General features: G+C 38.3%; 1 non-coding gene across 1 annotated transcript; it reads left to right on the top strand.

The window, feature by feature from the left end:
• The first annotated feature begins 10970 nt into the window (after positions 1-10970).
• LOC148574383 (small nucleolar RNA R71) lies at positions 10971-11078 on the top strand. Its single transcript, XR_015905489.1, has one exon. It is a non-coding gene; the product is annotated as a small nucleolar RNA R71 (small nucleolar RNA).
• Positions 11079-16089: the final 5011 nt, after the last annotated feature.

The raw sequence follows: 16089 nt of genomic DNA, 5'->3' as shown, positions 1-16089 counted from the left end.
CCCAAACCATTACATGAATGCTATGGCAGACTTTCTTTTCCTTTTTGATTTCCTGGTTCATAACCTGCATTTGTGATTCACTGATTCCAATTTCTGATTTCTTTATTTCTATTCGAATCAGCATCACCCTGTTTTCTTTATTCGATTATGAGTACTTCTATTCTTACCTGTGAATCCTTGTTATATGGAATTTTTTCTATGCCACTTACTTTCATAACTCACTAATTTTAATTTACTAATTTCTTTTTACCATACTAACCCTCTTGATCTCTTTTCTGATTACTTTTACTTCCTCTAACTTTCTCACTATGGCATATTGATTTTTTTTTTTCATTTAACATTAATTCAATCACATTTCAATTGCTCATTTTCCTTATTCTATTTCTCCCTTACCGCTTTGAGTTTCCTTTGTTTAATTGCCCATTTGCTTTCCTATTTTTTTTTATCCATTCCTGGTTTTCTATTTTTCAGGATGTCTGCCTCACAGAGGAAAGGCAAAGGCAAGGCTACTGGCAAGCGCAAGAGAGGAGATTCCTCCCAGTCCATCATTGCTCTAATGCACGATTCTTCATGGCGGGAGAAGAACTTTACACAGCAGGAAAAAGCTGACCAGCTGCTCCCTTCGACTGATCCTATAAAATTTGCAAACCGATACTGTGAGCTGAAGTACCCGACTTTTGAAAACTCCAGAAATCTATACCTGGAACGTACCTTGAAGATTCCAGAAGCCCTCCAGCAATACACTACTGAGCAAATCAAGCAACGGGGCTGGTTCTTTTTGGAGAGACCACTGACAGAGGTCAATGCATCTTAGGTCCGGGAATTCTATTGCAACTACTACCTTACTACCCTAGATGCAGTGAACCTGAGGGGAAAGCAAATTCTGGTCACTGAGGAGGCTATAGAGACCATTCTCCAGCTCCCAGCCAAGTCTGATCAGCCAGATAGTTTTGCACAGGCTGAGGAGGACATGGGCCAGATGCAGTTTGATTGGGACGCCGTGAAGGCACGGATAGCTCTTGACCCTGCTGTTCCTTGGGAGATGGGTCAGAACACCACTATGCCTAGAGGGATCAAGAGAGTGTACTTGAATGATGAGGCTCAGCTATGGCATCAGATCTTGAGTAATTTTGTGATGCCGAGTACTCACGAGACGGAGATCCCAGCTACCATGATCACTCTCCCTTGGTGTGTGCTGGAGGGTAAGGACCTTTATCTGCCACGTTTCATTCGGCACTATATGGCCAGGGTCCACGTCCGCGGCACTCTCCCTTTTCCGTATCTGATTACACAGCTAGGCCGTCGAGCTGATGTGCCATGGGAGGATGCCGATGAGAGACCACCAGTGGCGGATTGCAGGAAGATCATTCCACACAGCAGGAACTTCCTTGCTTTGGGCTACAGACCACCACCTGTCACTGCTACTGATGAGACAGCCCCTCCGTTTGCTGGACCCTCTTCATCCACAGCTGCCACAGCTGCCCCTGCTGCCACCACTGCACCTCCACCCGCCTCTGAGCCGGTTTATTGCCTCGTGCACCGTCTATTCCGCCAGCTTGATCAGATGGAGCGCCGTAACAGGCGCCGGTATGAGAGATTGGAGCACCGCAGCAGGCGACGCTATTCCCATCTGAAGCTGATGATTAGACAGGATGCCGACATCCCCTCCGAGCCCGACACACCATCAGAGCCATCAGAGGAGGAGGAGGACGAGCACGAGGAGGAGTCTCATTCCCAGGCGGAGACTCATCAGCAGGCAGGCAGAGAGCACGCCACACCACAGCAGGAGGCCCCACATCAGCTTGAGGCTGCAGATCCGGAGATCCCGCTCCAGTCAGTCCCTCCTCTACAGCAGCCAGACTCTTAGCCCACCACCGCCACAGAGACCCTAGCTACCATCCCTCCCAGTGATGACACTCCTTCACACCCGGCTTGATTAAGCATCGGGGACGATGCTTCTTTTTAAGTGTGGGGAGGTTGCCATCTCTGGCGTTTATTTTGGTGAACTACTACATACTTTTTCTTTTATTTTGGATATTTTTCTGTATTTTTCTCTTTTTCTTTTATTGTTATTTTCTGAGTACTTATACATTGCTACTTGTGTATTTTACTCTATTTTCTGCATTTTGCATCTTTAGTTCATACTTTAGCCATTTAGTTTATTTTAGTTATTTAGTTTAGTTTGCAATTCTGATTTATTAGTGGATTAATTAGTATAGTTTATCCTTTTTAGCATAAGACAGTATAGTTTAAATTGAAAAATATAAAAAGGAAGTAAGCTAGGAAATTGAACATATCAGATTTAAATCCATAAAACTTGTATATAGCATTACATGATGTAGTTAAGCTGACAACATTTCATCAAGGAGGAACATTAAAACTTTAAAAGCCACCCTAAATAATTTTTTTATGAGAATAATGGGAATTTTTAACTAAACCTGCATACAATATATAAATGATATATGATGCTTGAGTTAGAGAACACACGGCCTGTGAGTCTTGAGCTTAAATTGTATGGTTGCATTCAAACCATAATTTCATTTCTGTGTGTTACATTTCTTTTTATTCTGATATTCTTTCCTTTGCTTTAATCTATATGTCCAATTATAGAATATAGAATAGATACATACCAAGAGAATGATTGAGGCCATCATTTGATTTCAGCTCACTCACCCCAAATTAGCCTACCTTTTACATCACCCTTGTTAGCCCCCTTGAGCCTTTTAAAACCCCTTTATTCTATTTAGCCAAATTACTAGCCTTAAGCAGAAAAACAAAAGAAAATCCCAAGTGAATCCTTGGTTAGCTTAAGATAGAAAATTATAAATAGAGTAGAATGTGGGAAACCTTTTGGGAACATGGATGATAGAAACAAAAGGTAGAAAAGTTAAAAGGAATAAAAGTAGAAGAAGAAAAGGAATAAGAGTGAAGAAGAATCGATAATCCAAACACAAGGGTGAGGATAGGAGCAGAGATATGAGATGAAGAGAAGTGTTAGTAAGTAATTAAATAAATAGAAGAAGATGAGAGAGAGAAGTTTTCGAAAATAATTTTTGAAAAGGAGTTGATGATTTTCGAAAATTAAAGGGGAAATAAAATTAAAATTAAAATTTAAAACAATTAATTAATTAAAAAGAATTTTTGAAAAAGAGGGAGGTATTTTCGAAAATTAGAGAGGGAAGAGTAGTTAGGTGGTTTTGAAAAAGATAAGAAACAAACAAAAAGTCAATTAGTTAGTTGAAAAAGATTTGAAAATCAATTTTGAAAAGATAAGAAGATAAGAAGTTAGAAAAGATATTTTAAAATCAAATTTTTGAAAAAGATATGGTTTAAAAAGATATGATTAAAATTAGTTTTGAAAAAGATTTGAATTTTAAAATCAAAATTAATGACTTGACTCACAAGTAATCACAAGATATGATTCTAGAACTTAAAGTTTGAATCTTTCTTAACAAGAAAGTAACAAACTTGAAATTTTTGAATCAAAACATTAATTGTTGATAATATTTTCGAAAATTATGAGATAAAATTAAGAAAAAGATTTTTGAAAAATATTTTTAAAATTTTTGAAAATAAATAAGAAAAATGAAAAAGATTTGATTTTTGAAAAAGATTTTGAAAAGATAAGATTTTCTAAATTAAAAATTTGATTTGACTCATAAGAAACAACTAAATTTTAAAAAGTTTTGAAAAAGTCAACTCAAATTTTCGAAAATTTATGAGTGAAAAAGGGAAATATATTTTTTTGATTTTTGAATTTTTAATGATGAAAGAGAAGAACATCAAAAAGACTCAATGCATGAAAATTTTGGATCAAAACACATGATGCATGCAAGAACACTATGAATGTCAAGATGAACACCAAGAACACTTTGAATGTCAAGATGAACACCAAGAACTTATTTTTGAAAAATTTTTAAGAAAAGAAAAACATGCAAGACACCAAACTTAGAAATTTTTTTTTATATTAAGACACTAAGAATTCAAGAATTTATATGAAAAACAAGAAAATACACAAAACAATAAATTTTAAAGATCAAACAAGAAGATTTATCAAGAACAACTTGAAGATCATGAAGAATACCATACATGAATTTTTCGAAAATTTTCAAGAAAAATTAAAAAGATGCAATTGACACTAAACTTAAAAATTGACACTAGACTCAAACAAGAAATACAAAATTATTTTTAATGATTTTATAAAATTTTTGTGTTTTTCGAAAATTATTTTGAAAAAGAAAAATAAGGATTTCAAAATTTTTAATAGGAATTCCAGGAATCTTGCAATATTAGTCTAAAGCTTCAGTCCAGGAATTAGACATGGCTCACTAGCCAGCCAAGCTTTCAGTGAAAGCTCCGGTCCAAAACACTAGACATGGCCAATGGCCAGCCAAGCTTTAGCTGGACATTACATGCATTGAAGTGATTAGTTGAAGCCTCAGTCCAAAAGAATTTAGACATGGCTTTACAGCCAGCCAGGATTCAACAAATCATCATGAAACACTAGAATTCATTCTTAAAAATTCTGAAGAAAAACATATTTTTGAAAATAATTTTTTTTTATTTTTTCGAAAATAGGAATAATAAAAACAAAATGGTTAAAATTAAAATAAAGTTACCTAATCTGAGCAACAAGATGAACCGTCAGTTGTCCAAACTCGAACGATCCCCGGCAACGGCGCCAAAAACTTGGTGTGCGAAATCGTGATCATTCCATTCCTTGGTAACGGCACTAAAAACTCAATACGCACGTTTATGATCTTATATCTGTTTCACAACTTCGTACAACTAACCAGCAAGTGCACTGGGTCGTCCAAGTAATAAACCTTACGTGAGTAAGGGTCGATCCCATGGAGATTGTCGGCTTGAAGCAAGCTATGGTCACCTTGTAAATCTCAGTCAAGCGGACTAAATTGTATTAAGAAATTATAGTGGATAAAAATTAAATAAAATATAAAATAGGATAGTGGTACTTATGTAATTCATTGGTGAGAATTTCAGATAAGCGTATAGAGATGCTTTCGTTCCTCTAATCTCTGCTTTCCTGCTGTCTTCATCCAATCAATCCTACTCCTTTCCATGGCAAGTGATAAATCCATATTTCATGAGTTCTTTTGTGCTTAATTAGAGTGATTTATTCAACTCTTCACCTACTTATTCACGTTAATTGCATGATTTTACTTTTCCTTCCTTATTATGTCATATTGTGAAAAACATGTTTCCTAAGTTTTAAAAATTAATTATTTTAATTACCTTTATTTACATTCGATGCCGTGATCAGTGTGTTGAGTAGTTTCAGATTTTCTAAGGCAGAATGACTTAAAGGGTGAAAAAGGAAACATACTAAAATGAAAGGAGAAAGCAAAACGGAGCTTTAAGGAAACTGGTATCCACGCGATCGCATGGATGACGCGATCGCGTGCCAAGCCCGAATCAGCAGCGACGTGGCCGCATGACTGACGCGACCGCGCACCTTAAGCAGAACGCATATGACGCGGTCGCATGACTGACGCGACCGCGTGGCAAGGAAAAGCTCCAAATGACGCGACCGCGTGACCCACGCGGACGCGTGACAGAGGCCACGTATCAGAATTTATAGAATACGCCCCCAGCGAATTTTGAAGCCCTTTTTGGCCCAGATCCAAGTACAGACAGCATAGACCAGAGGTTATAAAGTGTGGGAATGCACCCATTCAAAGGGAGCTCGCCAATTTCTAGTTTTCATGATTTAGATTTAGTTTAGAGAGAGATTCTCTCTCTCTCTTAGGATTTAGGACTTCTTCTTGTTTTGGGAGTAACTCTGGATCCAGGTTTTAATGTTCTTTTATTTTAGTTCTACATTTATTTATTCCAACATTTGAATTGATTATTATAATTTGATTTAAGAATTCTTCCATGTTACAGACTGCTATTTGAATTTATGATAATTGAGGTATTTTTAGTTCATGATTGTTCTCTTTGATTTAAGTTATCATTGCTTCCCATCTAAGGACATTTTTATTATTCTAGCAATTTTACTTTTTCCCCTTTTGGTCCTGGTTAAGAATTCAGTAACTCAACAGTTATTAAACTCAACATAACTGATAATTGTTATCTTGCTAATTGAGCTGAACTTAAATAATCCCAACCTTTTCTTAGGAAATAATTAGGATTCAAAGGTCAATTTAATTAGTCCCTTAACTTTCCTTTGCCCTGGTAAAGGTTGACCAAGTGGAATTAAGATACAACTTTCATTATTGTTGAGAGAGATAACTAAGTTGGACTTCTAATTTCCCTTATCTTGCCAAAAGTTGTTTCACCGTTATTATTTATTTTTAATTGCCATTTAATTCACTCATCATTTAAATTACTTGCCTCTCACCTTCTAAACCCCGATTACAACCTTTATAACCAATAATAAGAACATACTTCCTCGCAGTTCCTTGAGAAGACGACCCGAGGTTTGAATACTCGGTTAACAATTTTTAAGGGGTTTGTTACTTGTGACACCCAAAATGTTTGTACGAAGGGATTTTTGTCGGTTTAGAGACTATATCTACAACGCGACTATTTTTATGACATTCTTTACTGGCAAAAATCCTAACGTCAGCAAGCTCTATGTAGGGCATCACCGTTGTCAATGGCTACATCCCATCCTCTCAGTGAAAAAAGTCCAAATGCTCTGTCACGGCACGGCTAATCATCTGTCGGTTCTCAATCATACTGGAATAGAATCCATTGATCCTTTTGCGTCTGTCACTACGCCCAGTGGTGCACGAAATTGTGATGTCCAGGCTCAAACTATTCCTGGCACGTGAGCAACTTGGTACGCGTAATCGTGATTACACATTCATAATATGTCACAACTTCGATACAACTAACCAGCAAGTGCACTGGGTCGTCCAAGTAATACCTTACGTGAGTAAGGGTCGAATCCCACGGAGATTGTTGGTATGAAGCAAGCTATGGTCACCTTGTAAATCTCAGTCAGGCAGATATAAAGTGATAATGGTGTTTTCGAATATTATATAATAAAATAGGGATAGAGATACTTATGTAAATCATTGGTAGGAATTTCAGATAAGCGAATGGAGATGCTTTTCGTTCCTCTGAACCTCTGCTTTCCTGCTATCTTCATCCAATCAGTCTTGTTCCTTTCCATGGCTGGCTTTATGTGATACATCACCACTGTCAATGGCTACTTTCGGTCATCTCTCGGGAAAATGATCCAATGCCCTGTCACGGCACGGCTAATCGTCTGGAGGCATCACCCTTGTCAATGGCTTCATCTTATGCTCTCAGTGAATAATATGCTCACGCACCCTGTCACGGCACGACTATTCATCTGTTGGTTCTCGATCATGCTGGAATAGGATTTACTATCCTTTTGCGTCTGTCACTAACGCCCTGCAATCGCGAGTTAGGAGCTCGTCACAGTCATTCAATCATTGAATCCTACTCAGAATACCACAGACAAGGTTTAGATCTTCCGGATTCTCTTGAATGCCGCCATCATTCTAGCTTACACCACGAAGATTCTGGTTAGGAGATCTAAGAGATATTCATTCTAGCTTATTTCATGTAGAACGGAAGTGTTTGTCAGGCACGTGTTCATAGGGGAGAATGGTGATGAGCGTCACACATAATCATCACCTTCATCACGTTCTTGGGTGCGAATGGATATCTTAGAAGCGAAATAAGATGAATTGAATAGAAAACAGAAGTACTTTGCATTAATCTTTGAGGAACAGCAGAGCTCCACACCTTAATCTATGGAGTGTAGAAACTCTACCGTTGAAAATACATAAGTGAAAGGTCCAGGCATGGCCGAGATGGCCAGCCCCCAAAACGTGATCACAGGATCAAAATACAATCCAGGATGCCAAATACAATAGTAAAAGGTCCTATTTATAATAAGCTAGCTACTAGGGTTTACATGAGTAAGTAATTGATGCATAAATCCACTTCCGGGGCCCACTTGGTGTGTGCTTGGGCTGGGCTTTGATTGTTACACGTGTAGAGGTCCTCCTTGGAGTTGAACGCCAGCTTTTGTGCCAGTTTGGGCGTTCAACTCTGGTTTTGGCTCCTTTTCTGGCGCTGGACGCCAGATTTGGGTAGAAAGCTGGCATTGAACGCCAGTTTATGTTGTCTATTCTTGGCCAAAGTATGGACTATTATATATTGCTGGAAAGCCCTGGATGTCTACTTTCCAACGCAAGTGGAAGCGCGCCATGGTGAGTTCTGTAGCTCCAGAAAATCCACTTTGAGTGCAGGGAGGTCAGAATCCAACAGCATCAGCAGTCCTTCTTCAACCTCTGAATCTGATTTTTGCTCAAGTCCCTCAATTTTAGCCAGAAAATACCTGAAATCACAGAAAAACACACAAACTCATAGTAAAGTCCAGAAATGTGAATTTAACATAAAAACTAATGAAAACATCCCTAAAAGTAACTAGATCCTACTAAAAACATACTAAAAACAATGTCAAAAAGCGTATAAATTATCCGCTCATCACAACACCAAATGGAGGTCTTTATATAGGGTAGGGAGGTGGGGTATTGGTTCGGCCATATGGGTGGGTTTGGGTGGGAAATTGGTTTTGAATTTTGAAGGTAGGTGGAGTTTATGAGGTAGGTTTATTGGGAAGAGTGGGTGGATGTGAGTGGTGAAGGTTTAGTGGGGAAGAGAGATTGAGGTGATTGGTGAGGGGTTTTTAGGGAAGAGTGTTTATGGGGTTGTGTGAAAGAGAGGGGTGAGAAGAAGTGAGTGGAGGTAGGTGGGGATCCTGTGGGGTCCACAGATCCTGAGTGGATCCTGTGGAGTCCACAGATCCTGAGTAGATCCTGTGGGGTCCACAGATCCTGAGGTGTTCAAGAATTTACATCCCTGCACCCATTAGGCATGTAAAAATGCCTTTGTACCCAACTCTGGGCATTCAGCGCCAGGTTGGTGGCCATTTTGGGCGTTCAACGCCCATTTGTGTGCCATTTCTGGCGTTGAATGCCAGAACCATGCCTGTTCTGGCGTTCAGCGCTCAGAAGCTGCCCATTTTGGGCGTTCAGCGCCAGCACCATGCTCTGTTCTGGCGCTGAACGCCAGACAGATGCTCCTCCAGGGTGTGATTTTTCTTCTGCTATTTTTGACTCCGTTTTCAATTTTTATATTTATTTTGTGACTCCACATGATCATGAATCTAAGAAAACATGAAAAACAAAAATAATAGAGTTAGATAAATAAACATTAGGTTGCCTCCCAACAAGCGCTTCTTTAATGTCAATAGCTTGACAGTGGGCTCTCATGGAGCCTCACAGATGGGCAGAGCTTTGTTGAAACTCTCCAATACCAAACTTAGAGTTTGGATATGGGAGTTCAACACCAAACTTAGAGTTTGGTTGTGACCTCCCAACACCAAACTTAGAGTTTGACTGTGAGGGCTCTGGTTGACTCTGCTTTGAGAGAAGCTTTTTCTGCTTCCTCTCCATGGTTGCAGAGGGAGATCCTTGAGTTTTAAACACAAGGGAGTTCTCATTCCATTGAAGGAATATTTCACCTCTGTCAACATCAATCACAGCTCTTGCTGTGGCCAGGAAAGGTCTTCCTAGGATGATGGATTCATCCTCTTCCTTTCCAGTATCCAGGACTATGAAATCAGCAGGGATGTAAAGGCCTTCAACCTTTACTAACACGTCCTCTACTTGTCCATAAGCCTATTTTCTTGAGCTGTCTGCCATCTCTAGTGAGATTTTAGCAGCTTGCACCCCATAGATTCCCAGTTTCTCTATTACAGAGAGGGGCATGAGGTTTATTCCTGAACCAAGGTCACACAGAGCTTTAAAGATCATAGTGCCTATGGTACAGGGTATTATGAACTTTTCAGGATCCTGTCTCTTCTGAGGTAATGTCAGTTGATCCAGATCACTCAGTTCATTGATGAACAAGGGAGGTTCAACTTCCCAAGTATCAATGCCAAATAATTTGGCATTCAGCTTCTTGATTGCACCAAGAAACTTGGCAGTTTGCTCTTCAGTAACATCCTCATTCTCTTCAGAAGAGGAATACTCATCAGAGCTCATGAAGGGCATAAGGAGGTTCAATGGAATCTCTATGGTCTCTAGATGGGCCTCAGAGTCCTTTGATTCCTCAGAGGGAAGCTCCTTATTGATCACTGGACGTCCCAGGAGGTCTTCCTCCTTGGGATTCACGTCCTCTCCTTCCCTTACAGGTTCGGCCATGGTGCTTATGTCAATGGCCTTGCACTCTCCTTTTGGGTTCTCTTCTGTATTGCTTGGGAGAGTACTAGGAGGGATTTCAGTGATCCTTTTACTCAGCTGGCCCACTTGTGCTTCCAGATTTCTAATGGAAGACCTTGTTTCATTCATGAAACTTACAGTGGCCTTAGATAGATCAGAGACTAGATTTGCTAAATTAGAAGCATTTTGTTCAGAGTTCTCTGTCTGTTGCTGAGTTGATGATGGAAAAGGCTTGCTATTGCTAAACCTGTTTCTTCCACCATTATTAAAGCCTTGTTGGGGCTTTTGATCCTTCCATGAGAAATTTGGATGATTTCTCCATGTTGAGTTATAGGTGTTTCCATAAGGTTCACTTAAGTAATTTACCTCTGCTATTGCAGGGTTCTCAGGATCATAGGCTTCTTCTTCAGAAGAAGCCTCTTGAGTACTGTTGGATGCAGCTTGCATTCCATTCAGACTCTGAGAGATCATATTGACTTGCTGAGTCAATATTTTATTCTGAGCCAATATGGCATTCAGAGTATCAACCTCAAGAACTCCCTTCTTTATAGGCGTCCCATTGTTCACAGGATTCCTTTCAGAGGTGTACATGAACTGGTTATTAGCAACCATGTCAATGAGTTCTTGAGCTTCTGCAGGCGTTTTCTTTAGGTGAATGGATCCACTTGCAGAAGTGTCCAGTGACATCTTTGATAGCTCAGATAAACCATCATAGAATATATCCAGGATGGTCCATTCTGAAAGCATGTTAGAAGGACACTTTTTGGTCAACTGTTTGTATCTTTCCCAAGCTTCATAGAGGGATTCACCTTCTTTCTGTCTGAAGGTTTGAACATCAGCTCTAAGCTTGCTCAGCTTTTGAGGAGGAAAGTACTTGGCTAAGAAAGCCGTGACCAGCTTATCCCAAGAGTTTAGGCTATCTTTGGGTTGAGAATCCAACCATAATCTAGCTCTGTCTCTTACAGCAAAAGGAAAAAGCATGAGCCTGTAGACTTCAGGATCTACTCCATTAGTCTTAACAGTATCACATATCTGCAAGAATTCAGTTAAGAACTGAAAAGGATCTTCAGATGGAAGTCCATGAAACTTGCAGTTCTGCTGCATCAGAGAAACTAATTGAGGTTTCAGCTCAAAGTTGTTTGCTCCAATGGCAGGAATGGAGACGCTTCTTCCATGTAAATTGGAATTAGGTGCAGTAAAGTCACCAAGCATCTTCCTTACATTATTATTATTTTCGGCTGCCATCTCCTCTTCCTGTTCGAAAATTTCTGAAAGGTTATCTCTGGATTGTTGTATTTTAGCCTCTCTTAATTTTTTCTTCAGAGTCCTTTCAGGTTCCGGATCTGCTTCCACAAGAATGTTCTTATCCTTGCTCCTACTCATATGACAAAGAAGAAGGCACAGAAAAATAATAATAATAATAGAGATCCTTTATACCACAGTATAAGGATCCCTGTGTGAGTAGAAGAAGAGGTGGAGACAAAGAATGTAATATAATGGAAGAAACACAACTGTGAGGATGGCAGAGATGTGAGATGAGATGTTAGGATATGAATGAATAAATAGAATGAGATGGGAGAGGGAGAATTTTCGAAAATATTTTTTTTTTTTTGAAAAAGAGTTAGTGATTTTCGAAAATGGTTTTTGAAAAATGTTAGTAATTTTCGAAAATTTTTAAAATCAAAAATAAAAAAATAAGAATAATTAGTTAATTAAAAGGAAATTTTTGAAAAAGAGGGAAGATATTTTCGAAAATTAGAGAGAGAGAGTTAGTTAGGTAGTTTTGAAAAAGTTAAGAAACAAACAAAAAGTTAGCTAGTTAGTTGAAACAAATTTTGAAAACCAATTTTGAAAAGATAAGAAGTTAGGAAGTTAGAAAAGATATTTTGAAAAGATATTTTTGAAAAAGATAAGATAAGAAGATATTTTAGAAACTAATTTTGAAAAAGATTTGATTTTTAAAATCTCAATTAATGACTTGATTCACAAGAAATCACAAGATATGATTCTAGAACTTAAAGTTTGAATCTTTCTTAACAAGCAAGTAACAAACTTCAAATTTTTGAATCAAAACATTAATTGATTATGTTATTTTCGAAAATTTGGTATAAAAATAAGAAAAAGATTTTTGAAAAATATTTTTGGAATTTTCGAAAATAACTAAGAATTTAGAAAAAGATTTGATTTTTGAAAAAGATTTTGAAAAAGATAAGATTTTCAAATTGAAAATTTGATTTGACTTATAAGAAACAACTTGATTTTAAACATTTTTGAAAAAGTCAACTCAAATTTTCGAATTTGATGAGAGAAAAAGGGAAAGATATTTTTTTTTTATTTTTTTGAATTTTTATGAAAACGTGAAAATTATGCAATGCATGAAATTTTTAGATCAAAACAATGAATGCATGCAAGGATGCTATGAATGTCAAGATGAACACCAAGAACACTATGAAGATCATGATGAACATCAAGAACACATTTTAAAAAATTTTTAATGCAAAGAAAACATGCAAGACACCAAACTTAGAATTCTTTAATGCTTAGACACTAAGAATTCAAGAATGCATATGAAAAACAAGAAAAGACACAAAACAAAAAATCATCAAGATCAAACAAGAAGACTTACCAAGAACAACTTGAAGATCATGAAGAACACTATGAATACATGATATTTTCGAAAAATGTAAGATGCATATGCAAGTGACACCAAACTTATAATGTGACTCAAGACTCAAACAAGAAACAGAAAAATATTTTTGATTTTTTTATGATTTTCTAATTTTTTTTGGATTTTTTGAAAAATTAATAAAAAAAAGAAAAATAAGGATTCCAAAATTTTTAATATGAATTCCAGGAATCTTGCATTTTTAGTCTAAAGCTTCAGTCCAGGAATTAGACATGGCTCACTAGCCAGCCAAGCTTTCAAAGAAAGCTCCAGTCCAAAACACTAGACATGGCCAATGGCCAGCCAAGCTTCAGCATTAAACACCAGAGTATATTGCTCTTGATAACAAATTGCAAGCCTCAGTCCAAATAAATTTAGACATGGCTTTACAGCCAGCCAGGCTTTACATGCTTCATGAAACACTAGAATTCATTCTTCAAAATTTTGAATAAAAATATATTTTTGAAAACATTTTTATTTTTTTTTGAAAACAGATGAGAAAATTTTAGAAATATTTTTGAAAAATTTTTGAAAAGAAAACAAAAAGAAAATTACCTAATCTGAGCAACAAGATGAACCGTCAGTTGTCCAAACTCGAACAATCCCCGGCAACGGCGCCAAAAACTTGGTGCACGAAATTGTGATGTCCAGGCTCAAACTATTCCTGGCACGTGAGCAACTTGGTACGCGTAATCGTGATTACACATTCATAATATGTCACAACTTCGATACAACTAACCAGCAAGTGCACTGGGTCGTCCAAGTAATACCTTACGTGAGTAAGGGTCGAATCCCACGGAGATTGTTGGTATGAAGCAAGCTATGGTCACCTTGTAAATCTCAGTCAGGCAGATATAAAGTGATAATGGTGTTTTCGAATATTATATAATAAAATAGGGATAGAGATACTTATGTAAATCATTGGTAGGAATTTCAGATAAGCGAATGGAGATGCTTTTCGTTCCTCTGAACCTCTGCTTTCCTGCTATCTTCATCCAATCAGTCTTGTTCCTTTCCATGGCTGGCTTTATGTGATACATCACCACTGTCAATGGCTACTTTCGGTCATCTCTCGGGAAAATGATCCAATGCCCTGTCACGGCACGGCTAATCGTCTGGAGGCATCACCCTTGTCAATGGCTTCATCTTATCCTCTCAGTGAATAATATGCTCAAGCACCCTGTCACGGCACGGCTATTCATCTGTCGGTTCTCGATCATGCTGGAATAGGATTTACTATCCTTTTGCGTCTGTCACTAACGCCCTGCAATCGTGAGTTAGGAGCTCGTCACAGTCATTCAATCATTGAATCCTACTCGGAATACCACAGACAAGGTTTAGACCTTCCGGATTCTCTTGAATGCCGCCATCATTCTAGCTTACGCCACGAAGATTCTGGTTAGGAGATCTAAGAGATATTCATTCTAGCTTATTTCATGTAGAACGGAAGTGTTTGTCAGGCACGTGTTCATAGGGGAGAATGGTGATGTGCGTCACACATAATCATCACCTTCATCACGTTCTTGGGTGTGAATGGATATCTTAGAAGCGAAATAAGATGAATTGAATAGAAAACAGAAGTACTTTGCATTAATCTTTGAGGAACAGCAGAGCTCCACACCTTAATCTATGGAGTGTAGAAACTCTACCGTTGAAAATACATAAGTGAAAGGTCCAGGCATGGCCGAGATGGCCAGCCCCCAAAACATGATCACAGGATCAAAATACAATCCAGGATGCCAAATACAATAGTAAAAGGTCCTATTTATAATAAGCTAGCTACTAGGTTTTACATGAGTAAGTAATTGATGCATAAATCCACTTCCGGGGCCCACTTGGTGTGTGCTTGGGCTGGGCTTTGATTGTTACACGTGTAGAGGTCCTCCTTGGAGTTGAACGCCAGCTTTTGTGCCAGTTTGGGCGTTCAACTCTGGTTTTGGCTCCTTTTCTGGCGCTGGACGCCAGATTTGTGTAGAAAGCTGGCGTTGAACGCCAGTTTACGTCGTCTATTCTTGGCCAAAGTATGGACTATTATATATTGCTGGAAGCCTTGGATGTCTACTTTCCAACGCAATTGGAAGCGCGCCATTTCGAGTTCTGTAGCTCCAGAAAATCCACTTTGAGTGCAGGGAGGTCAGAATCCAACAGCATCAGCAGTCCTTCTTCAACCTCTGAATCTGATTTTTGCTCAAGTCCCTCAATTTCAGCCAGAAAATACCTGAAATCACAGAAAAATACACAAACTCATAGTAAAGTCCAGAAATGTGAATTTAACATAAAAACTAATGAAAACATCACTAAAAGTAACTAGATCCTACTAAAAACATACTAAAAACAATGTCAAAAAGCGTATAAATTATCCGCTCATCACCCAGCACTCGCGAGTTTGAAGCTCATCACAGCCATCCCTTCCCAGATCCTACTCGGAATACCACAGACAAGGTTTAGACTTTCCGGATCTCAGGAATGGCCATCCATAGGTTTTAACTTATACCACGAAGACACTAATAACTCGGACACGGTCCCCTGTATTAGATATCCAAGAGATATCCATTCAATCTAAGGTAGAACGGAAGTGGTTGTCAGGCACGCGTTCATAAGTTGCGAATGATGATGACTGTCACGATCATCACATCCATCATATTGAAGTACGAATGAATATCTTAGAAGTGGAATAAGTTGAATTGAATAGAAAAACAGTAGTACTTTGCATTAATCTTTAAGGAACAGTAGAGCTCCACACCTTAATCTATGGTGTGTAGAAACTCTACCGTTGAAAAATATATAAGTGAAAGGTTCAGGCATGGCCGAATGGCCAGCTCCCATGATCTAAGAACTAAACGTCCCAAGATGTCTAATACAATAGTAAAAAGTCCTGTTTATACTAAACTAGTTACTAGGGTTTACAGGATTGAGTAAATGATGTAGAAATCCACTTTCGGAGCCCACTTGGTGTGTGCTTGGGTTGAGCATTGAGCTTTACACGTGTAGAGGCTTCTCTTGGAGTTGAACGCCAGTTTGTAGCCTATTTCTGGCGTTGAACTCTACTTTGCAACCTGTTTCTGGTGTTTGACTCCAGAATGCAGCATGGAACTGGCGTTCAATGCCAGTTTACGTCGTCCAACCTTATTCAAAGTATGGACTATTATATATTGTTGGAAAGCCCTGGATGTCTACTTTCCAACGCAATTGGAA

The sequence above is a fragment of the Arachis ipaensis genome, chromosome B2, assembly GCF_059453495.1.
Source record: "Arachis ipaensis isolate K30076 ecotype BB chromosome B2, ASM5945349v1, whole genome shotgun sequence".
Taxonomy (NCBI): Eukaryota; Viridiplantae; Streptophyta; class Magnoliopsida; order Fabales; family Fabaceae; genus Arachis; species Arachis ipaensis.
This window is presented reverse-complemented; position numbering and strand designations above follow the sequence as displayed.